We start from the raw sequence: 26,426 nt of genomic DNA on the forward strand, positions 1-26,426 counted from the left end.
TAATCTGATGAGATAGGTGTGGAGTTAATTCAGTTGGGGATAGACAGATGGAATATTAGTGTTGTTAGTATGATACTTGAGTTCTTTAGATATTGTTTTCAATTCAGGAATCTGCCGCCTTGAGTTGGCTTTTGTTGAAGACAGAAATGTTGACAATAGTGTGGACCAAAGTGGGAAATTCAATTTTATTTAAACACAAACACACACACACATGCATACACAAAATCAAACACACACACAAACAAGCTGAGACATGGCTGGGCACCGAGACCTGAGGCGAAGGAGACGCCACCTTTGGAGGCCCACCCGGCCGAGGGAGGTCACGGTCCGTGACCACAGGTGGTACTGCCACAAAGACCACCCTGACCTGGACAGACCAGAGGCTCCACACCAAGGCACAGAGCCCCCTAACCACCCAGGCCAGAGCTGTCCACGGGACAGCACCCCTAGTGGTAGACCGGAAACATCTCCCAGCCTGGCAGGCCCCCATGAGGAAACCCCATGAGGAAACACTGGAGCTAAAAACTGAAGGCATGAAACAGTAAATGGGATAAAAGGTGTAAAAGCTAAAAACTGAGAATAAGAACTGAGGGAGTAAAACCGTAAAAGTATCAAGTCAAATAAGGATAAGACATAAAAAAGCATGAGAACATAAAAGAAATTAAAAATAATCAAAAAATCAATTAAAGGCCTGATTAAAAAGGTGTGTCTTGAGCCTCTTTTTAAAAACCTCAGCAGTCTCTGCGGCCCTGAGGTTCTCCGGCAGGCTGTTCCACAGTCAGGGACCAGAATAACTGAAGGCCGCTTCCCCGTGCGTTTTAGAGCTTACATGTGGGATGGTTAAAAGGCCGGTGCCGGAGGACCTCAGAGTCCGCGAGGGTTGATAGAATAGAAGCAGGTCAGATAAATAAGTCGGGCCAAGACCATTAAGACATTTAAAAACGAATAAAAGAACCTTAAAATCGATCCTGAAACGCACGGGTAGCCAATGCAGCGATTCTAAAACCGGTGTGATGTGCTCCCGCCCTCTGGTCCTCGTCAGCACCCGTGCAGCTGAGTTTTGTAATAATTGTAGGTTAGAGATGCTCTTTTTGGGAGACCAGAGAGCAGGGCATTACAATAATCTAGACCACAAGAGATAAAAGCGTGCATCAGCACCTCCGTGCTGGCCTGAGAGAGAAACGGGCGGACTCTGGCTATATTCTTCAGGTGGTAAAAACCTACCTTTGTTATGTTTTTGATGTGTGGCATAAAACTAAGCTCAGAGTCAAAGATCACACCCAGATTTCTGACAGATTGAAATGGTTTAAAATCCTTTAATTTTGGTACAGGTTTCTCTCTCTGACCTTCAGGACCAATGACTAAGACCTCTGTTTGGTCCTGGTTGAGCTGTAGGAAGTTTTCTGCCATCCATGACTGGATATCTAGAATACAGTTAAAAAGGGCATCAAGTGGCCCTGTGTCACCAGGAGCCACGGCGATGTACAGCTGCGTATCGTCAGCATAGCTGTGGAAGCTGATGCCGTGGCTCCTGATGACGTCCCCAAGAGGAAGCATGTAAAGATTAAAAAGGGTTGGACCTAAGATTGACCCTTGGGGAACGACCACAACCTCCTATCTTTAGTATTGCTGCGCCAACTGCTGGTCTTTTGGGCTGAGGATAACGGTGATCTATATGTAGCTATATGTAGCTATAGCGTCATTGGCCTCCACTCCAGCCACTCCTGGTAGTTCCTCAAAAACACTGAGTTTCTAGTGGATGCACAATCTGTGGAAGCCAACATAGAAACTTCTGAAGAGCCAAAGTTCTTGCAACAAAAATATAGTCCCCAATTAGGTTGTTTTGTTATCACACGACCCCGTCCCCATTATCTTAAGAGAATATAAAAGAATGAATGGAGACAGAAGAGAGAATGAGACGTTTTTGGTGCGTGTCGCTCTTGATTTTGTGTTTATTTTTGCAGTAAACTTAAAGGAGGCCTTTTCACTTTATGTTTGTTTAAATTTAAGCTGATATTCCATTCTTGACATCTTTACATTTACAGTATTCATGGGAGTTTTATTTGGTCATTTTGCTTCTTTTTATTTCCTATTTCCCACATTTATTCATAGTTTTTATTAGATTGCAATAAATCCTATAACATTGAACAGACTGACTAAAGTCAAATGACCTGCGGTTCCCACCGATAGCCGTCATTCTGATGGGTTTTTGCTGGCTGCAGCTAAAATATTCCAATGCTCCATGTCACAGAGACAGTAAATACTAAACCCTAAAGATTCTGAAGGCATGATGTAAAATAGTAACGTATAATACAGACATTTGAAGAGACAATTAAGAGAATGTTTTCATGCTTCTAAGAGTGGCCGAGGAGCCATTTAGAACTTTATAAAGATGCATTGTGTGATACCAGGAACTAATTTAACTTCAAGGCGAAGCTGCTTCTGCTTTGTCGACCATCGACTGATCTCCTGAAAGTCCACCAGCGCTTTTTAAAAACTGAATTTTTCATCTATGGAGGGAGTAGACGGCAGATGTTTCCACAGATGCTCTTCACCAGTGGTCAGTGAGTGATGCAGCAGATGAGCGGGAGTTGACTGGCTTCTACCGGCCATGACTCAATGTCTCCAGCCCATAGTGTGGATTCTCTACGAGATCAGACAACAGCTTCACTCCTGAATCCTGCAGCTGGTTCCCACTCAGGTTCAGAACCCTCAGATGGGAGGGATTGGACCTCAGCGCCGAGGCCAGAGAGTCACAGCTGATCTCTGATAACCTGCAGCTCCTTAATCTAAATAAAGAAGGGAAACTTTTATAAGGTTATAAGTGAAACCAGTATTCATCTGAAAGGTTAATCAAAGGCATGATCTGTAAATATTTAATTTAGTTACAGGTTATAAAATGATAGTAATATGTAATTACCACAATTCCAACCTCTCAGGTTTGCACTGTTCCAAAGGAGAATATATATTGTTCTGGCCCTCACTCTTCCCAGGTTCTCCCCACCTCTTTCCCTCCCATCTCATCATGGAGATCCATCTCACCTGTGGCTCATCTTTAAAGGCACAACCTGTCTTAGATGACTTCCTGTCTCCCTCACCATCTCCCTCCTCGTTGGCTGGTGTCTACCAGGCACCCTCACCTAGTTTTGTCTAATTTTGGTTACCATCTGTCGGCTTTTTCATTGTCCTTAAATCAATTTATCATGAATAAGTGGTCCCCCTGTGGCCCTCCCTCCTGAAGGAACTGGGCACAACACACACACTCAGAAAGTGTGAGGACCCTCGGATGGAATAATGGACATTTTTGAGAATGGTGTTTACCTCAGAGTTTCCAGTCGGCAGTTTGGAAAGTGGAGAAAACCACAGAGCAGCTTCACTCCTGAATCCTTCAGCTGGTTGTTGCTGAGGTCCAGTTCTCTGAGATGGGAGGGATTGGACCTCAGCGCCGAGGCCAGAGAGCCACAGCTGATCTTTGATAAGCCGCAGCTAATCAATCTGAAAAATGCAGGATGAGGTTATACGGTGCAGGTCTGCATGTTATCTGCGTCAGTACTAAACCTACGTTAGTTCTTAGTTGGGTCAGACCTGAATTCACGATATTACAAGGAATTTTTTTAATGTGGTGCATCACAGCAGTGTTGAGAACAGCCTCACTTCACCATCTTAGCAGCTGGTATATAGGTAGAAAAATGAAGACTGACCTGAGCCTCTCCAGTTCACAGTTTGGACTCTCCAGTCCAGAACAGAGCCGCTTCACTCCTGAATCCTGCAGATGGTTCCCACTCAGGTCCAGAACCCTCAGATGGGAGAGGTTGGACTTCAGAGCTGAGGCCACAGAATCACAGCTGGTCTCTGATAAACTGCAGCCTCTTAGTCTAAAATAACAATTATTTTGAGAGAAGACAAATAAAAATCAACATGTACCAGAGCAAAACACAGCTTACAAGCAACAAACCTCTGGTCCTGCACCGGCTTATCTGCCATATGTTCGTATTTTGGGTTCTTTCAGGGCGGTTGGACAAGATCTACAGCGTATGTAAAGTGTGTGTAGGTCAAAATACCTTCCAAGTTTGTGAGACCACATTTCTCAATAGCACTCAACTCTTGTCAGGAGTTGGGACAAAGCGACCCACTCCTGATAGCTTGTGGGCGATGCTGCAGCGACCCTGCAATCCCTACACTCTCTGGTGAAACCAAATCAGACTTGATTGCCCCACTGCAAGCTCAATGCTGCCAGAAAACATTGCAGGAGCATCAATTCCCCTCAGGGCATCAACAAGGACCTCAGGAAAAGGTGCAGCTGCCACCTACTAGAGACAAGCACACTGAGCTGAGATTCAAAGCCCTCTCCTCCCAAGAGAAGAGCTTGTTTGTTGGAGGCTCTTCTGGGCGATACCTGGTGCCACAGCTCCAGCTCAGCCCGTCTCTGGAGCTGAGGTGGAGCTTAGCAAGTTTCATGGTTCTCCACCACTTCCTCTCGCTGAGGACCTTCTCAGCTGGTGGTTTCTGCTCCACCTTCCAAGTTGAGCAGGTGATACTTCTGCATTCCTGCCACCAGTGTCTCTGCAGAAAGACTCTTCTCTACTGTTTTATATTAGATTGTAGAAAATTAGGATTTTTGGTTGATGTCTGAGATGTTGTTGACTAAGAGCAGGTTTTTCTTTAATAACATAGAGAGATTCGATGAGAAGAGCAAATGTATTATTTTATGAGCTACTTCCACTACTATTATATACACATACTTCCATATTGTCTTAGATTGCAAGCTGCATTTATTGCATCATTCATAGAAAGTCATATTTGTGAGGAGAAAAACTCAAATAAGGTCATTTTCTTTAATGACCATTACAACAGAAGGAGGCGATGAACAAACAGATTTATCTAAAAATGTGTGAAAACTTATGGATGGAAACCTTTTTAAAATGGTTGCATTGTGTAGAATCGGTGTAGAACCAACTTGTAGACTTCTGATCTGGACTCCAATGGAAGTGAGGTGCAACAATTGTGGATGCTGAAAGCTTCAGATCTTCATGAAGGTTTCTGTGGTTGGACTGACCTGCTGCCCCTTTAAGAGGGAGGCAGGTTTGGGCTTCTGGCTGGAATGAAGCCACCTAAGATGAGAATGACTGCAGGCTTTCGGTACCAAGGTTTAACAGGGCGCTCACTTCACACTTGGGCTTTTCTCTTTTTTGGGATGGCTTTTCTCAGGAGAGAAGGGGCATGGCACACTGCAGCAGCTTTCTTTTAGGGTTTGCTAGTTTTCCTTCTGATCTTTAAAAGACAGGAAGAACCATTTTTGATTGGTCTGAATGTTTGGGCGGTTTTGTGGCCAGCCTAAAATAAAACAAGACAAATCTACAACTGATACTTCCTTTCTAGTCATTGATGACCATCCTCACATGGGACAGATTTCCACAACCAATTTAATACTGCAAATCTGTCCTGTGTGGTCTTTTTTCTGAGAACTGAAACACTACGTTTATAACAAAGATGAAACATGTAAACAGTTATTGTCTAACTAGTTACACCTGGGAAAGTACTGGATCATCTCTGACTGACCTGAGAGTCTCCAGCTCACAGAGAGGATCCTGGAGAAAACCACAGAGCAGCTTCACTCCTGGATCCTTCAGCTGGTTCTCACTCAGGTCCAGAACCCTCAGATGGGAGGGATTGGACCTCAGCGCCGAGGCCAGAGAGTCACAGCTGATCTCTGATAAACTGCAGTACCCCAGCCTGGAAAAGGAATAAATGGGGCAAATAAAAACACATTTCTAAATCTGAAAATGAAGAGAAAAGCAGAAAATGTAAAGAAATTTAGAAAAGACCAACAGAGGCCTCCTGACCTGAGCGTCTCCAGTCTGCAGTTTGGATGCATCATTGCAGAAGACAGTAACTTTACTGCATCATCTGTCAGGCTTTGGTTCCAGCTTAAGCTCAGCTCCCGTAGATGAGAAGGGTTTGACGTCATTGCTGAGGCCACAACTTCCCAATGACTCGTTGAAAGAAAACTACCAGACAGTCTGTTGTGTATGAAACAAAAATAGTGAGTCAAACTTTGGGATTTCTCATCAACTTATCTGAGAATCTACCTAAACACAAATGTAGCTCATTTCCTGGAAAAGCTAAATTCAACACCGTAGAGCAACAGTTTGAACGACCATCAGATCTGAAATGCAACTGAATTATTCTCAACATCTGTCTTATTTTAGAACAGCTCATAATTACTCAATATTTAAAATGATTGTAGCAAATGGTTCAAAGAAACGTGCATCTTTTTATCTGTCTATCGGCTCTTTGGATATTTTGCATTTCATCCAATTTGTACGATGGTGCGTCAAGTCTTAATTCAGCGATCCGATCGATGACATCAGAGTCTCTGGTTGCATCGATTGCCCTCAGCTTCTGTTCTATCTGCCTGTTTTCCTTCAAATCATTTTCACTGCACCTTTTGTTGCTAGTGATGAAGTTGCCACCTAACGGGTGTGGAAAGGCTCAAACAACTTTGTGGGTCACATAAAGGCTCCAAACGGAACCGCCACAAAGACCTAAAACACCCATTTAAACCAACGAGGCCGGCTGTTTTTACGTTGAACAAATGAAGCAAAATAGTCACGTGTCATTAGTTAAAATGTGTTTTTCTGTTGTTTGAATACGATGTATACAAACAAACAAAAGTTATTTAATGACATGACAGTCATTTCATGATAGTCAGTTAACTTGTGTCTCCTATTATTCCTGCCTTATGTTGGTTTGTCTGGATTGACCTTTGAACTTATATCCAGCCAGTGTTGAACATTTCTGGATGAATTGTTGTTTTTTTTAATTTATGGACGCTGCAATGGAGATAAAGAACTGAAGGAATGACCACTGGAGGGGGTATTGCTACCTGCTACCTATTTATGTATATACTGTATATAAGTCTTATTTTATTTTATTTATCTTATTCTAGTGTGGTGTTGATGTCTAGTGTTATGTTGAATGTCGCAGCGGCACACCATGACAAATTCCTAGTTTGTGTAATACTGTGTATTACATGAACAATGGCAATAAACCTTCTTCTGATTCTGACATGATCCACTCGCTTGATTTAAACGCCGATGTCCGGCCCCAGAAATCTTTACTTACTCGGCCTTCCTGCAGTTCCTCACAGCTGGAATCAGGCGATGTCGTCCCTCATCTGAGGTGTTGTACTGCTGCAGGTCCAGCTCATCCAGAACCTCCTCTGACATCTGCAGCAGGTAGGCCAGAGCTGAACAGTGGATCTCTGACAGTTCCCTCTCTGATATCTCCCCTGACTTCAGGAACTCTTGGATCTCCTGATGGACTGACTGATCCTTCATCTCCATCAGACAGTGGAAGATGTTGATGCTTCTGTCTGGGGAGATTTCATCACTGTTCACCTCCTTCAGGTTGTTGAGGACCTTCTGGATGGTTTTTGGGTGGTTCTCCGTCTGATCCAACAGTCCACCCAAGATCCTCTGATTGGACTCCAGAGAGAGACCATGAAGAAAGCGAACAAACAAGTCCAGGTGGCCATTTTCACTTTTGAGAGATTTCATTAGTGCTCTCCTGAGGAAGACATCAAGAGATGTGACTGGATCGTTATTTGTGAATAACCATGAAAACCAGGAAAAGGGTTTTGGTTTCAAATATTTTAGGAACTTATTTATAACCGCTGTGTCTTTCCTGGTGTAACGGTGGAACATGTAGACGGCAGCCAGAAACTCCTGAATGCTCAGATGAACAAAGCAGTAGACTGATTTCTGGAAGATCACACTCTCTATCTTGAAGATCTCTGTACAAACTCCTGAGTACACCGACACCTGGGAGACGTCCAGTCCACATTGCTCCAGGTCTTCTGAGTAGAACATGATGTTTCCTTTCTCCAGATGTTTAAACGCCAGCCGACCCAACTTCAGAAGGAATTTTTTATCAGCCTCAGTCAGTTCCTCTGGTCTCTGCTTTCCTCCATACTTCTGCTTCTTCCTCTTTATCTGAACCCTCAGGAAGTGTGAGTAGAGGTCAGTCAGGGTTTTGGGCAGCTCTCCTCTCTGGTCTCTGGTCATCATGTCCTCCAGAACTATAGCAGTGATCCAGCAGAAAACTGGGATCAGACACATGATGTGGAGGCTCCTGGAGGCCTTGATGTGTGAGATGATTCTCTTGGACAGATCTTCATCACTGAACCTCCTCCTGAAGTACTCCTCCTTCTGGGAGTCAGTGAAGCCTCGTACTTCTGTGATCCTGTCAACACACGAGGGAGGAATCTGATGGGCTGCTGCAGGTCTGGAGGTGATCCAGATGAGAGCTGAGGGAAGCAGGTTCCCCTGGATGAGGTTCACCAGGAGCACGCCAACGGACGATACTTGTGTGACATCAGAGATGACCTGATGCTTGTTGAAACCCAGTGAAAATCTGCTTTCATCCAGGCCATCAAAGATGAACAGAAGTTTCCAGACAGTCAGATCTTCTGCTCTGATCTTCTGTAATGTTGGATGGAAAACATGAAGCAGTGAGAGAAGACTGTGCTGCTCATCTCTGATCAAGTTCAGCTCCCTGCATGAGAGCGGAAGCACCAGACTGATGTCTTGGTTCTCCAAACCTTCTGCCCAGTCCAGACTGAACTTCTGCACTGAGAAGGTTTTTCCAACGCCGGCGACACCGTTGGTCAGAACCACTCTGATGTGTCCCTGTTGCTCAGATAAGACTTTGAAGATGTCCTGGCACTTGATTGGAGTGTCCTGGATGTTCTTCTTGGAGGTTCTCTCAAGCTGTCTCACCTCATGTTGTGTGTCCACCTCCTCACTTTGTCCCTCAGTGATGTAGAGCTCAGTGTAGATCTTGTTCAGCAGGGTTCCACTTCCTGCTTCATGAGTTCCTTCAGTCACATGTTCACATCTTCTCTTCAGACTCATCTTATGACCTTCTATCACCTCCTGCAGATCACTTCCTGAACATAAGTAAACCAATGATTTCCATCTATAATAAATCATCAACACAACTCCAAATTCATGACATCACAAATTAAATCTCATATTGAACAGTTTTACTTTGTTTGGGCTTCATTTCAGCATCTCCAGATCTGCTTCCAGATTGTGAACAAGAGGACTCTCCTGGTGGAGCTGACTGGTCCCAGTTTGATAGGATGTGCTCCCCCCTCTCACTATGAAACACATCTCTATTAGTCCTTTGATTTATAGGATGAAAGAACCTGATCAAGACTCAATATTGTTCCAGCATTTATGTCTGAATTCATCTTTCAGTTTAAACCTGATTCTTGTTTCTAATCAACAATATTCACATTAAGTCTGTAACTATATGACTGTCTGAGGTTTAAGTGTTAAACATCTCCAATAATAAACTCACAACCTGCTGCTGTTAATGTGACTAACAGCTGCCACACAAACACATCATCACGCTTTAGTTTTCTTACATTTCCTCTGAACTTCTGAAGTTTATTATATCATATTTGGAGTGGTCACTCTTCAGGGACACCCAGCTGGGCACTGTGGACTCTGCTCTGTCCTCGTCCATCCTGAGGAAACATCAGAAATAGTGATGAGACTGTGATGAAGGTAAATAATCTGTAGAGGTTGTAGTTAAATAATCCCAATTCACTGCATTTTTATCAAACAGGAACATTTCTAATCCATTCTGGATAACAACTGAATCAATAAATCAATGGTGTCTCTGTATAATTTTCATGTTTTCAGAGTTTAAGCTGCTTTTTTAACTGTTCCCTGCAGTGAGAAAAGAACTGGCACCTTTTCCAGCCCCTCATCCTGCAGCACTGAATGTGCTCTAAAGTTCTTTCCAGAGCAAACGTCTCTGCACTTGCAGCAACATGTTGTAGTCATGGATCCGTGAGGAGAACCGGATACAGGAAACGCCCTCACTTTGATCCCAAAACCCAACTGGTGGCCAACGGTGGTCCGGCAACGACAGGGACGCTGGTCCATCGGGCCCGACAACACTGGTTTTCCACAGGCCAACGTGGTGAAAGGACTGTCTTCAGCTCAGCCACTAAATTATCTGGTGCTACATAAACATGCTAGTCAGGACTTTTTAACTCCCCTCATTTGTTCCCCTCTTCAATTATTTCTATGATCCAAGTCCTCAAAGATCACTGCTCTATTTAAAATAGATGAAAGAAATGACACCCACTCCTGCATTTCTTTCACAGTGGTTCCACAACATAGAACAATAAACCACTGTGAGAAAACGTGCAACATGAACCCAAAATCCTGTTGGTGTCCTGTGATCCTGTGTGGATTTATTTAATTATTTTTAAAGTTTATTGTCTTAAATAATACCAAAATATCCAGCTGTAACCTGGACTGTTGAACAACTCTAATAACTTTATGAGCTTTTCACTGGTCACAAAATGTCGCTCTTCCTGCTTCGTCTGAACAGAATACTTTCACTTTTAAAACCTAATCAACAGATTTATGGCGTATATATTACTACCATTAAAGCATTCTGGGAGGGTTTAAAGTTCTTTTAGAATCAGTAGCAAAGAGCAGAAACATAAACTAAACTTCACTTCAAAAACTATTCAACTATAACTAAAGCCAGACTATAAGAATGTTAAATAAGACCGATTCATTTATAATGTATAACGATGTTTTGTGCTAAAACTAAATATGAAGTCTTGTTGATTCAAATCTTGATTTTATCTCCAAACACAACTGTCAATTCTTTTCAATAATGCTCTTCGTTTACTCACCTTGTCGGTCTTCAGTCTTCCTGCTTAGTCTGAAAGGAATACTTTGAAAAACTGGTTTGTTGGGTTCCCAGTTTCTGGGACCGTTGTTGCTGGTGTCTACCTGCAGGGGGCGTGGAGGAGCCGCTCATCAGCCACAGTGGCCCCGCAGACACACGCACCTGCGGTCTCTCTTCAATCTCCCGTTAGATTTAAGGACAGAACTCCCGTCTGCCAGCGGCGGAGTGTTTTCGGCCTCATCACCAAACCCTGACTTCTGTGGCTTGACTATTTTTGAGAGTTTTCCTAGCGGACTTGTTTTGGACTCTCTCGAGGTCTCTCCGCCTCTCTGTGAACGCGGACCGAACTGTTCTTGTTCACTTTAAAATAAAGACGCTTTTCGGACACCATTCTCCGCCATTATTCAACCTGGTTAAATAAATAAGATTTATGATGCTTGACAGATTTGAAAGACTTGTAAAAGCAGCATATTTCTGCAGCCCTGGAGTCCAGGAGGAGCAGCAGAGGTCAGAATGTGTCGGAGCGCGTTTAACTATTGTCTGCAGTTCCACGCGTGTCCACCCGGTGGCGGTAAAGCACGACATGATATTTCTCCTTTTTGGAACTTCTTCAGCTGCGTTGAGCTTTAAATCTTCACCTGTCGCTCCCTTTAAGCTCTAAACTTTGCGGTTCTGTGTGTAGTTTGTTGGTTTGAATATTTATGATGGATTCTGATGACGACTGAAACTGTCAATGGCCAATAGAAAGTTCGTCCATTGTTCTACTGTGTCACACATTTTCATTATTTGTCATTTTTGGGTCTAAACTGGACCAGTTCTGTGAGCTGTTTTGCTTTTTCTGTGGACCAGATGTTCCAGGCAGGTTCCATCATCGGACACAGATGGAGACAGGTCACGTGACAACAGTCAGCCTTTAGTTCTTTATTACAGGAGGATCTGGTTTATATACAGACACGTATCTGCAAAATACTAAAAAGTCTATGAACCCAAAGTACTAAAAAGTCTACATGCACGCACACGCGTGTATTAAGTGTTTATACACACGTGTGCGCGTACGTGCACACTGTATATTCATCTTATCACTCCCGTCAGAGAAGCACGGACCACAGTTCTTTTGATACAGATGATTTATTGGCACGACATCACCGTAAACGCCATCACCACCGTCGAACTGTTTAGCACAACACACAATTAAACAGGTTTCACATATACAACACGTACAAATGCAACATAAGAAAAACAGATTACCTCGCTGGCTGCACCCCTGAGGGAATGAGTCCACCATGAGCAAAGAAAAACGTCTTAAAAAGAATGTCTTCTGCAACTTCCTCTTCTTGCAGTAATACCTCAAATAAAAGTTCGTGGAGTACCACATTAAAGGTCCGTCACTGAACAAAGAACAGAAACCACTTCCGCCTGTATGATGTGTTAAATAAAGGAATTAAATATTCATAAAAATAAACAATGTTAAATAAAATATTCTACAGACATAAAATGACAACATAAATGATATTTATGGCAGTTAAACTCCCACCAAATCACAGTTATTGTGATTTCAATACACACTTTACACCTTTGCTACAACCTTACGTTTTAATGTAACATTTAACGTAACAAGTGAACTATGACACTTATTCTGCTTCAACCAATACAACAATCTTTTGCACAGGCCGATCAAGATAGACTGACTTAGTAGTACGCTTCCCTTGTTTGTCTAAGGTTGAGTCACTGACGAACAGTTTCACTTTTCTAACCTTTCCATCTGCACTGGGATACACTTCTGTCACCCTTGCCAGTTTCCACTGATTTCTTGGAGAACTGTCCTCACAAATGATAACTATGTCATCAACCTTTGTATCTCTCTTATCTGTTTGCCAGATTTGTCTCTGCTGAAGATTAAGGAGATATTCTTTCCTCCACCTAACCCAAAACTCATTTGACAGAAACTGCACCTGTCGCCACCTCTTACGCAAATACAGATCCTGCTTCACAAATTGACCAGGAGGGGGATACACTATGCTAGGCTTCATCATGAGAATGTGGTTGGGAGTCAAAGGTTCGACACTTGTGGGATCATTTAAGTGTTCAATTGTTAGAGGTCTGCTGTTTATAACAGCCATCACCTCATACAGAAATGTGCGAAGTGAAGCAGTGTCAAGTCTTTTAGCAGATTCATCCAGGATTGCAGTGAGAACACTTCTGATTGTCCTTATTTGTCTTTCCCATACACCTCCCATATGGCTTGATGATGGGGTGTTCATTAGGAACTCACATCCATATCCCTTCATTTGTTCATGGTTCAGATCTTTCATTGCATTCATGAACTCTCTTTTCGCACCTACAAAGTTTGTGCCTTGATCACATCTCAGCTGTCTCACATTCCCACGGATTGCAATGAATGTGCGCAGCGTGTGATGAAAGCATCTGTGGTAAGATCATCCAACATTTCTATATGTACGGCTCTTGAACACATACATGTAAAAAGGAGACCATATTTCTTGAGTTCTTTTCTTGCTTCCTTCATGTAGAATGGTCCAAAGCAATCTAGGCCACAATATGTAAATGGGGGAGTACTTTCCATCCTGTCTTCTGGCAAATCTGCCATCTTTGGATCTTGTGTGTTTCTTCTGTACTTTCTGCACATCATACATTTGTGGATGTGTGAGGCAACTGCACTACTGCAGCCTATGATCCATATTCCACTCGATCTTAGTTCATTTACAGTTATGCCTCTTCCTTGATGATGCACCTTTTGGTGGTAATGCTTGATGAGTAAAGAAGATACATGGCTTGTCTTAGGCAAAATGACAGGATGCTTGACATGTGGGTGAAGACTAGACCTTGTCAAACGTCCTCCTACCCTGAGCACACCATGCTCATCCAAGAATGGACTTAGCTTGTGTAAGTTGTTTGTTTTATCCTTAGGTCTTACTTCCTTGCATTGCTTTATACCTTTGATCTCAGAGTTGAATGCTTCCTCTTGGACCAGTTTAATAATGAAAAGCTCTGCTTCCTGTCTTTCTTCAATGTTTGTGGTTTCATTAGTCTTAGCTTTGAGACCCTTTCTTTGCTGTACATATCTCCAAAACTGTCCCTGGTGCATATTCACTTCCTTGCTGGCTTTCACAGCTCTTCTCCAGTCAGAAAACTTTGATAAACAATCAAGCAAAGTCTTCTCTTCCTTTGCGTTTGTGTTTAGAACCTGAACTTTCCGTAGCTCTGGATCATCATCTTGGATTTCTCCCACCTTGATATTTCCTGCAGGTAGGTCCTGTTTCCATAGAAATTCTGGGCCAGTGAGCCAATTTGAACTGACAAGCTGATGTGCCATCAGGCCCCTTGAAGCGTGATCTGCCGGGTTATCTTCAGATTTCACATACTGCCATTGCTCAGCATCAGTGATGGACTTAATTCTTTGGATTCTGTTTGCGACAAACACTTGAAACCTTTTGGCATCATTGTTTATATATCCAAGAACGACCTTGGAGTCTGTCCAGAAATATTCTTGAAGACCATCTACATCAAGCTCATTTCTGAGCATGACACTCATCTTTGCTGCTACCACCGCTGCAGACAACTCAAGGCACGGTATAGTAGTTACTTTGGTGGGAGCAACACGCGCTTTCGCCATCACTAGCGAGCAATGAACCTCTCCCTCAGCACTAACTGCTCTGAGATAACTACACTCACCATAACCTTTGACGCCGGCGTCGGAAAAGTGATGGAGTTCGTACTTCTCAACATCTGTGAACCTTTCTGGAATGTAACATCTCCTAATTTTTACACTAGATAAATTCTGAAGATCTTGTAGCCATAACTCCCACTGTGATCTGAGCTCTTCAGGGAGTGGCTCATCCCAGTCAACTTTGTCTCGACACATTTGTTGTAAAAGCAGTTTTCCACGGAGGATGAATGGTGCAACAAACCCTAATGGGTCATAGATGGAAGCTACAGTGGATAACACTCCTCTTCTGGTCAGTGGGCGTTCCTTGAACTGAAAATCATCAGAGAAGACGCACCACTGCACGCCGAGTGCACGTTCCATCAGTGGCTCTCCAAAAGCCATATCCAGGTTTTTCACGCTTTCTGCACACTCTTCCTTGGGTATCGACTTTAACACTTTGTCACTGTTGGAGATGAACTTGTGTAGCCTCAACTTGCCTACACTGCAAAGCTTCCTAGCTTCTTCGACAAGCTGGATAGCCTCTGAGTCAGACATCACACTAACAAGCCCATCATCCACATAAAAATTCTGCTGAACAAATTTCACAGTGTCTTGACTAACCTGGTCTTGACCTTCAAGAGCTATGTGTTTCAGACCAAAATTGGCACACCCAGGTGAAGAGGCTGCCCCAAAGAGAGGAACTCTCATCCGCAAAACTGATGGTGGAGACTCAAGATCACCATTCTCCCACCATAAGAACCTCAAGTAGTCTTGGTCCTCAGGTCTCACATGGAACTGATGAAACAATCGTTCCACATCGCAAACAACAGCAACAGGGCCCTTACGGAATCTGCAAAGGACACCCACCAGGCTGTTTGTTAGATCTGGTCCAGTAAGGTGATCATTCAATGATGTGTCCTGGAACCTCGCTGAGCAATCGAAAACTACACGAATTTTCCCAGGCTTTTGAGGGTGGTATACCCCATGGTGGGGAATATACCAGGCTGGATGATTGTTGAGTTCTTCTTCTGGGACCTTTTCTGCATCACCACATGTGATGATGTCTTGCATGAAGTTGATGTAATCCATGCAGTATTATTTGTCTCTCTTGAGCTTTCGTTCTAGACACTTCAAACGATGAACAGCACATGGCATGTTATTGGGTAAGTCTGGCTTGTCTTGTTTAAAGGGTAAGGGCATTTCATAATGACCATCCTGTTTATGTTTGATTTCATCTTTCAGCTTGTTCAAGAACTGGAGATCTTCCTGAGAGAAGACTGCTTCTTCTCCCACTCGCTCACTGAAGTCTGATTCCAGCACTTTGATTACATCATCTGGAGTAACCACTTCTTTGATGCGAGTGTTACAAACATAGTGAACTTCACTCTTGAGCTTGACTGTTGGTTTGTGTGCTGGTATTACCTGCCTTACAATGATGCGGTGACTTACACCAATTGCATCAATCTCATTTTCTTTTTGTTCACCATAACTCACTATGTTCCAACCTAAATCAGTTCTCTGAGCAAATGGTTGGTTCTCTTCCCCAGTTACAACTTCTCTGGGCATCAGAGCTTGTGGGCAGTTGTAACCGATCAGTAGGCCAATCTCGCATTCCATTAGTGGAGCAATGTGCTCTGCAAGATGCATCAGGTGAGGCCATGCCTTGGCAGTCTCTGGTGTTGGAATGTGTGAGCGATTAGCAGGAATGAATTCACGAGTGTAAGTTGTTGGCACTGTGATTTTCTTAGAGGAGAATAGCCCTCTTATTTGTAGGTCTTTCAGTCTTTTACAGGTGACTACTGTTTTCTTTGATGTCATAGTAGAGAGTTTCAGTTTAACTTGCTCTGAATTCACATCTAGAACAACTGCCACATCCTCAAGAATGAATGACGAGTCACTTTGTGAATCAAGCAGTGCATAGACGAGAACTTCCTTGCTTGAATCACTTGAGGTTGATACATAAACAGGAATAATTGTTGAAGTCTGAGTATTATTACTGTCTTGTACAACTCTGTTAGATGTGATTTCTTTGGTTACACTTTGTGCTTCAGAATTTTCTTTCTTTGATTCTTGTTTTAAGCGATCTTCATGAAGACATGTAGGGTGATGTTTTGAGCAGATGTCACACACCATTCGCTTACTGCAGCTCTTGGATTGATGGCCATGACTTTAGCATCCAAAACACAATTTCTCAACTTGAATAAACTTTACTCTGTCAGCAACAGGCCTTTCAATGAATCTTCTGCACTTATGTAAGCTGTGTCCTGTTTTCTGACAAAACACACATGTGACTATGCTCTTCTCACTAGTGTTAGTTGTGAGGATCTTTGCACCAACAGTTCTATTCTTGAAAACAACTGTGGTTTGGTTCTTAACTTTTAGTCTCTCAAATTCACTCTGCTGTAAAGCATGGTAAGAGGTTATAGGGTTACATGCGATGCTAGCTTCCATGCTTAGGAAAGTCACAAAATAATCAAAGCTTGGGAACCTTCTGTGTTCCAGCTGGTACTGAGTAGCTTTCCGATTCCATCTGGTACTTAGCCAGTCAGGTAGCTTGGCAGTAAGTTTCTGATTCTCAATTCCATCATTAAGAACATTTAAACTCTCATTATGGGTCATGGCAGATTTACAGCTACGTAAAAAATCCACAAACTTTCTCAGTTCAGCACTCTCCTTTGGGCCTATTTTTGACCAAGCATGTAGTTTGTCTCGGAGGGCTTTAGCAATTACAAAGGGCTCACCATATCGTTCATTAAGCAAGTCCCATGCTGCGTGATACGAGTCTTCTGAATCAGTCAAAAAATATCCTTCTAAAGCCTCTTTAGCAGCTCCTCCTACATATTTCTGAAGGAAGAAGATTTTTTCTGCTGCGGGAATATTTTTCCTCTCAATCAGTGTATGGAAGGATGACTTCCAGTGGTTAAACTTGAGTGGATCACCGCTAAAGATGATAGGCTCTGGGATAGGTAGCCTATTTGCTGATATGGCCTCAGCCAGAACTTTGACAAGCTCTCCTGAATTATCTTGAACAACATGTCTTGGAGCTGAATCACTTTGTGTGTGTTGATACACAGGATTCATCTGATTGGTTGCTTGCATATCTGTAGATAGTTCTGTGTTGTGTAGCATCTCACCTTCATAAACTTGAAGCTTTGCTCTGGCTGAGTTCAGTCTTTTCAGCTCCTCCAAACGCCCAAGTTCTCTTTTTAAGTCTTTGACTGACCTTTTTCTTGCTGCACTTTCTTCTTCTTGTTGCTTTAAAAGTGCAGCTTCTTTTCTCTCTCTTTCTATTTTGCGTTCAGTTTCTTCCTTTTCTGCTTGTAGACGGCGAGATACTGCAGCTGCTTCTTGGTCTGCAGCTATCAGCTTGTCCTCGACCTCAAGTCTTTGCAGTTTCTCTTGGTGACCCTCTTGTTCAGCCATAATCTTCAGTACAGCTTGTGTGGCTGCATATTCTGCTGCAGCTTCTTGTCTTTTGGCTGAGGATACATTAGAGACAACAGAATTAGCTTTAGAATACTTAGAGGCTGAATGTGAGCCGCTTGATACAGACGACGCAAATACAGAACCAGCATCAGGCCAAACAATCTTCTCTGCTGTTCCTTGCATTTGAAATTGGGCATCCTGAACCACAATCCCTGTGACAGATACACACTTATCCATCTTGCGGCGCATTTCATGTTCTGGGCCGTCAATCCTCCGATATTCATCATAAACAATATTCAGCTCTGACAACTCCCTTTGAACAGTGCTGATATGTTCTTCTAGAATGTTGCTAGGGTCCTCTTTTATTACAGACCTTTTAGCAACCTTGCTGAGAGCTTTCCAGCGGTCATAAATGCTGTCAAAGCGTAGAAGTAGCCCTTTAGTCTTTTCCTTGTGAAATTCTTTTCCTTTTTCTGTTAATGTGCGGTCTTTCACTTCTACGAGGCTCTTCAAACTGGACTACTTGTGCATCATCAGGCTCATCTATCTGCTCTGGTTCTGCCATTTGAAGGCTACTTCAGAGTGAAAGTTTTTACTTTTGACAAATGAATTACTTAGAAATTAACTATATGTCATTAGCTTGTCTGACATAAGCAGTTTAGCCCTAAACATGTTCTTGAGGCACTCAGGTCAATAAACTTAAAGATAATTTTGCTTCTAATTAACCCTTAAAGCAAGCATTAAAGGACTAAACTTAAATGCTCATGAATTATTTCAAACCTTTCAAAATGTACAGATTACCCCTTTAACGAATGAGGTGCTCAAATAAGACATCAAACGTAAACGACATTAATTGCTCATTAAACTTATGACCACTGTCACTAAACTTCACAGTCCCTTGTGGTTTTCCAGACTTGTGTCCCTTTTCAGAGCATTTTAACTTGTGTGTCTGACTTGTGGACATTCATGGAAAACCGTTGAACATGTGTCTTCTTGTTAAACATCGGCTTATCTGCTTTTCCTTCTTGACGAGCCGTCTGCGCCTCCTTGCTGGGCCCGAGCAGGTCCCTCGAAGCAGACTCGAGTTCGACTATCACTCCCGTCAGAGAAGCACGACCACAGTTCTTTTGATACAGATGATTTATTGGCACGACATCACCACCGTCGAACTGTTTAGTACAACACACAATTAAACAGGTTTCACATATACAACACGTACAGACGCAACATAAGAAAAACAGATGACCTCGCTGGCTGCACCCCTGAGGGAATGAGTCCACCATGAGCAAAGAAAAACGTCTTAAAAAGAATGTCTTCTGCAACTTCCTCTTCTTGCAGTATTACCTCAAATAAAAGTTCGTGAAGTGGAGTACCACATTAAAGGTCCGTCACTAAACAAAGAACAGAAACCACTTCCGCCTGTATGATGTGTTAAATAAAGGAATTAAATATTCATAAAAATAAACAATGTTAAATAAAATATTCTACAGACATAAAATGACAACATAAATGATATTTATGGCAGTTAAACTCCCACCAAATCACAGTTATTGTGATTTCAATACACACTTTACACCTTTGCTACAACCTTACGTTTTAACGTAACATTTAACGTAACAAGTGAACTATGACACTTATTCTGCTTCAACCAATACAACAATCTTTTGCACAGGCCGATCAAGATACACTGACTTAGTAGTACGCTTCCCTTGTTTGTCTAAGGTTGAGTCACTGACGAACAGTTTCACTTTTCTAACCTTTCCATCTGCACTGGGATACACTTCTGTCACTCTTGCCAGTTTCCACTGATTTCTTGGAGAACTGTCCTCACAAATGATAACTATGTCATCAACCTTCGTATCTCTCTTATCTGTTTGCCAGATTTGTCTCTGCTGAAGATTAAGGAGATATTCTTTCCTCCACCTAACCCAAAACTCATTTGACAGAAACTGCACCTGTCGCCACCTCTTACGCAAATACAGATCCTGCTTCACAAATTGACCAGGAGGGGGATACACTATGCTAGACTTCATCATGAGAATGTGGTTGGGAGTCAAAGGTTCGACACTTGTGGGATCATTTAAGTGTTCAATTGTTAGAGGTCTGCTGTTTATAACAGCCATCACCTCATACAGAAATGTGCGAAATTAAGCAGAGTCAAGTCTTTTAGCAGATTCATCCAGGATTGCAGTGAGAACACTTCTGATTGTCTTTATTTGTCTTTCCCATACACCTCCCATATGGCTTGATGATGGGGTGTTCATTAGGAACTCACATCCATATCCCTTCATTTGTTCATGGTTCAGATCTTTCATTGCATTCATGAACTCTCTTTTCGCACCTACAAAGTTTGTGCCTTGATCACATCTCAGCTGTCTCACATTCCCACGGATTGCAATGAATGTGCGCAGCGTGTGATGAAAGCATCTGTGGTAAGATCATCCAACATTTCTATATGTACGGCTCTTGAACACATACATGTAAAAAGGAGACCATATTTCTTGAGTTCTTTTCTTGCTTCCTTCATGTAGAATGGTCCAAAGCAATCTAGGCCACAATATGTAAATGGGGGAGTACTTTCCATCCTGTCTTCTGGCAAATCTGCCATCTTTGGATCTTGTGTGTTTCTTCTGTACTTTCTGCACATCATACATTTGTGGATGTGTGAGGCAACTGCACTACTGCAGCCTATGATCCATATTCCACTCGATCTTAGTTCATTTACAGTTATGCCTCTTCCTTGATGATGCACCTTTTGGTGGTAATGCTTGATGAGTAAAGAAGATACATGGCTTGTCTTAGGCAAAATGACAGGATGCTTGACATGTGGGTGAAGACTAGACCTTGTCAAACGTCCTCCTACCCTGAGCACACCATGCTCATCCAAGAATGGACTTAGCTTGTGTAAGTTGTTTGTTTTATCCTTAGGTCTTACTTCCTTGCATTGCTTTATACCTTTGATCTCAGAGTTGAATGCTTCCTCTTGGACCAGTTTAATAATGAAAAGCTCCGCTTCCTGTCTTTCTTCAATGTTTGTGGTTTCATTAGTCTTAGCTTTGAGACCCTTTCTTTGCTGTACATATCTTTTAAGACAGGCGATGGCTTTCACAGCTCTTCTCCAGTCAGAAAACTTTGATAAACAATCAAGCAAAGTCTTCTCTTCCTTTGCGTTTGTGTTTAGAACCTGAACTTTCCGTAGCTCTGGATCATCATCTTGGATTTCTCCCACCTTGATATTTCCTGCAGGTAGGTCCTGTTTCCATAGAAATTCTGGGCCAGTGAGCCAATTTGAACTGACAAGCTGATGTGCCATCAGGCCCCTTGAAGCGTGATCTGCCGGGTTATCTTCAGATTTCACATACTGCCATTGCTCAGCATCAGTGATGGACTTAATTCTTTGGATTCTGTTTGCGACAAACACTTGAAACCTTTTGGCATCATTGTTTATATATCCAAGAACGACCTTGGAGTCTGTCCAGAAATATTCTTGAAGACCATCTACATCAAGCTCATTTCTGAGCATGACACTCATCTTTGCTGCTACCACCGCTGCAGACAACTCAAGGCGCGGTATAGTAGTTACTTTGGTGGGAGCAACACGCGCTTTCGCCATCACTAGCGAGCAATGAACCTCTCCCTCAGCACTAACTGCTCTGAGATAACTACACTCACCATAACCTGTGACGCTGGCGTCGGAAAAGTGATGGAGTTCGTACTTCTCAACATCTGTGAACCTTTCTGGAATGTAACATCTCCTAATTTTTACACTAGATAAATTCTGAAGATCTTGTAGCCATAACTCCCACTGTGATCTGAGCTCTTCAGGGAGTGGCTCATCCCAGTCAACTTTGTCTCGACACATTTGTTGTAAAAGCAGTTTTCCACGGAGGATGAATGGTGCAACAAACCCTAATGGGTCATAGATGGAAGCTACAGTGGATAACACTCCTCTTCTGGTCAGTGGGCGTTCCTTGACAGTAACTCTGAACTGAAAATCATCAGAGAAGACGCACCACTGCACGCCGACTGCACGTTCCATCAGTGGCTCTCCCAAAGCCATATCCAGGTTTTTCACGCTTTCTGCACACTCTTCCTTGGGTATCGACTTTAACACTTTGTCACTGTTGGAGATGAACTTGTGTAGCCTCAACTTGCCTACACTGCAAAGCTTCCTAGCTTCTTCGACAAGCTGGATAGCCTCTGAGTCAGACATCACACTAACAAGCCCATCATCCACATAAAAATTCTGCTGAACAAATTTCACAGTGTCTTGACTAACCTGGTCTTGACCTTCAAGAGCTATATGTTTCAGACCAAAATTGGCACACCCAGGTGAAGAGGCTGCCCCAAAGAGAGGAACTCTCATCCGAAAAACTGATGGTGGAGACTCAAGATCACCATTCTCCCACCATAAGAACCTCAAGTAGTCTTGGTCCTCAGGTCTCACATGGAACTGATGAAACAATCGTTCCACATCGCAAATAACAGCAACAGGGCCCTTACGGAATCTGCAAAGGACACCCACCAGGCTGTTTGTTAGATCTGGTCCAGTAAGGTGATCATTCAATGATGTGTCCTGGAACCTCGCTGAGCAATCGAAGACTACACGAATTTTCCCAGGCTTTTGAGGGTGGTATACCCCATGGTGGGGAATATACCAGGCTGGATGATTGTTGAGTTCTTCTTCTGGGACCTTTTCTGCATCACCACATGTGATGATGTCTTGCATGAAGTTAATGTAATCCATGCAGTATTGTTTGTCTCTCTTGAGCTTTCGTTCTAGACACTTCAAACGATGAACAGCACATGGCATGTTATTGGGTAAGTCTGGCTTGTCTTGTTTAAAGGGTAAGGGCATTTCATAATGACCATCCGGTTTATGTTTGATTTCATCTTTCAGCTTGTTCAAGAACTGGAGATCTTCCTGAGAGAAGACTGCTTCTTCTCCCACTCGCTCACTGAAGTCTGATTCCAGCACTTTGATTACATCATCTGGAGTAACCACTTCTTTGATGCGCGTGTTACAAACATAGTGAACTTCACTCTTGAGCTTGACTGTTGGTTTGTGTGCTGGTATTACCTGCCTTACAATGATGCGGTGACTTACACCAATTGCATCAATCTCATTTTCTTTTTGTTCACCATAACTCACTATGTTCCAACCTAAATCAGTTCTCTGAGCAAATGGTTGGTTCTCTTCCCCAATTACAACTTCTCTGGGCATCAGAGCTTGTGGGCAGTTGTAACCGATCAGGAGGCCAATCTCGCATTCCATTAGTGGAGCAATGTGCTCTGCAAGATGCATCAGGTGAGGCCATGCCTTGGCAGTCTCTGGTGTTGGAATGTGTGAGCGATTAGCAGGAATGAATTCACGAGTGTAAGTTGTTGGCACTGTGATTTTCTTAGAGGAGAATAGCCCTCTTATTTGTAGGTCTTTCAGTCTTTTACAGGTGACTACTGTTTTCTTTGATGTCATAGTAGAGAGTTTCAGTTTAACTTGCTCTGAATTCACATCTAGAACGACTGCTACATCCTCAAGAATGAATGACGAGTCACTTTGTGAATCAAGCAGTGCATAGACGAGAACTTCCTTGCTTGAATCACTTGAGGTTGATACATAAACAGGTATAATTGTTGAAGTCTGAGTATTATTACTGTCTTGTACAACTCTGTTAGATGTGATTTCTTTGGTTACACTTTGTGCTTCAGAATTTTCTTTCTTTGATTCTTGTTTTAAGCGATCTTCATGAAGACATGTAGGGTGACGTTTTGAGCAGATGTCACACACCATTCGCTTACTGCAGCTCTTGGATTGATGGCCATGACTTAAGCATCCAAAACACAATTTCTCGACTTGAATAAACTTTACTCTGTCAGATACAGGCCTTTCAATGAATCTTCTGCACTTATATAAGCTGTGTCCTGTTTTCTGACAAAACACACATGTGACTATGCTCTTCTCACTAGTGTTAGTTGTGAGGATCTTTGCACCAACAGTTCTATTCTTGAAAACAACTGTGGTTTGGTTCTTAACTTTTAGTCTCTCAGATTCACTCTGCTGTAAAGCATGGTAAGAGGTTATAGGGTTACATGCGATGCTAGCTTCCATGCTTAGGAAAGTCACAAAATAATCAAAGCTTGGGAACCTTCTGTGTTCCAGCTGATACTGAGTAGCTTTCCGATTCCATCTGGTACTTAGCCAGTCAGGTAGCTTGGCAGTAAGTTTCTGATTCTCAATTCCATCATTAAGAACATTTAAACTCTCATTATGGGTCATGGTAGATTTACAGCTACGTAAAAAATCCACAAACTTTCTCAGTTCAGCACTCTCCTTTGGGCCTATTTTTGACCAAGCATGTAGTTTGTCTCGGAGGGCTTTAGCAATTACAAAGGGCTCACCATATCGTTCATTAAGCAAGTCCCATGCTGCGTGATACGAGTCTTCTGAATCAGTCAAAAAATATCCTTCTAAAGCCTCTTTAGCAGCTCCTCCTACATATTTCTGAAGGAAGAAGATTTTTTCTGCTGCGGGAATATTTTTCCTCTCAATCAGTGTATGGAAGGATGACTTCCAGTGGTTAAACTTGAGTGGATCACCGCTAAAGATGATAGGCTCTGGGATAGGTAGCCTATTTGCTGATATGGCCTCAGCCAGAACTTTGACAAGCTCTCCTGAATTATCTTGAACAACATGTCTCGGAGCTGAATCACTTTGTGTGTGTTGATACACAGGATTCATCTGACTGGTTGCTTGCATATCTGTAGATAGTTCTGTGTTGTGTAGCATCTCACCTTCATCATAAACTTGAAGCTTTGCTCTGGCTGAGTTCAGTCTTTTCAGCTCCTCCAAACGCCCAAGTTCTCTTTTTAAGTCTTTGACTGACCTTTTTCTTGCTGCACTTTCTTCTTCTTGTTGCTTTAAAAGTGCAGCTTCTTTTCTCTCTCTCTCTATTTTGCGTTCAGTTTCTTCCTTTTCTGCTTGCAGACGGCGAGATACTGCAGCTGCTTCTTGGTCTGCAGCTATCAGCTCGTCCTCGACCTCAAGTCTTTGCAGTTTCTCTTGGTGACCCTCTTGTTCAGCCATAATCTTCAGTACAGCTTGTGTGGCTGCATATTCTGCTGCAGCTTCTTGTCTTTTGGCTGAGGATACATTAGAGACAACAGAATTAGCTTTAGAATACTTAGAGGCTGAATGTGAGCCGCTTGATACAGACGACGCAAATACAGAACCAGCATCAGGCCAAACAATCTTCTCTGCTGTTCCTTGCATTTGAAATTGGGCATTCTGAACCACAATCCCTGTGACAGATACACACTTATCCATCTTGCGGCGCATTTCATGTTCTGGGCCGTCAAACCTCCGATATTCATCATAAACAATATTCAGCTCTGACAACTCCCTTTGAACAGTGCTGATATGTTCTTCTAGAATGTTGCTAGGGTCCTCTTTTATTACAGACCTTTTAGCAACCTTGCTGAGAGCTTTCCAGCGGTCATAAATGCTGTCAAAGCGTAGAAGTAGCCCTTTAGTCTTTTCCTTGTGAAATTCTTTTCCTTTTTCTGTTAATGTGCGGTCTTTCACTTCTACGAGGCTCTTCAAACTGGACTACTTGTGCATCATCAGGCTCATCTATCTGCTCTGGTTCTGCCATTTGAAAGCTACTTCAGAGTGACAGTTTTTACTTTTGACAAATGAATTACTTAGAAATTAACTATATGTCATTAGCTTGTCTGACATAAGCAGTTTAGCCCTAAACATGTTCTTGAGGCACTCAGGTCAATAAACTTAAAGATAATTTTGCTTCTAATTAACCCTTAAAGCAAGCATTAAAGGACTAAACTTAAATGCTCATGAATTATTTCAAACCTTTCAAAATGTACAGATTACCCCTTTAACGAATGAGGTGCTCAAATAAGACATCAAACGTAAACGACATTAATTGCTCATTAAACTTATGACCACTGTCACTAAACTTCACAGTCCCTTGTGGTTTTCCAGACTTGTGTCCCTTTTCAGAGCATTTTAACTTGTGTGTCTGACTTGTGGACATTCATGGAAAACCGTTGAACATGTGTCTTCTTGTTAAACATCTGCTTTTCCTTCTTGACGAGCCGTCTGCGCCTCCTTGCTGGGCCCGAGCAGGTCCGTCGAAGCAGACTCGAGTTCGACTATCACTCCCGTCAGAGAAGCACGACCACAGTTCTTTTGATACAGATGATTTATTGGCACGACATCACCACCGTCGAACTGTTTAGTACAACACACAATTAAACAGGTTTCACATATACAACACGTACAGACGCAACATAAGAAAAACAGATTACCTCGCTGGCTGCACCCCTGAGGGAATGAGTCCACCATGAGCAAAGAAAAACGTCTTAAAAAGAATGTCTTCTGCAACTTCCTCTTCTTGCAGTATTACCTCAAATAAAAGTTCGTGAAGTGGAGTACCACATTAAAGGTCCGTCACTAAACAAAGAACAGAAACCACTTCCGCCTGTATGATGTGTTAAATAAAGGAATTAAATATTCATAAAAATAAACAATGTTAAATAAAATATTCTACAGACATAAAATGACAACATAAATTATATTTATGGCAGTTAAAGGCTA

General features: G+C 42.5%; 1 protein-coding gene across 7 annotated transcripts in view; it reads left to right on the plus strand.

Moving 5' to 3' along the window:
- LOC105418562 (WW domain-binding protein 11-like) overlaps positions 1-26,426 on the plus strand; it is a 1,118,483-nt gene that overhangs the window by 984,247 nt on the left and 107,810 nt on the right. The gene's annotated exons all lie outside the window — the stretch shown is intronic.

This window comes from Takifugu rubripes, chromosome 19 (genome assembly GCF_901000725.2).
Source record: "Takifugu rubripes chromosome 19, fTakRub1.2, whole genome shotgun sequence".
Classification (NCBI taxonomy): domain Eukaryota; kingdom Metazoa; phylum Chordata; class Actinopteri; order Tetraodontiformes; family Tetraodontidae; genus Takifugu; species Takifugu rubripes.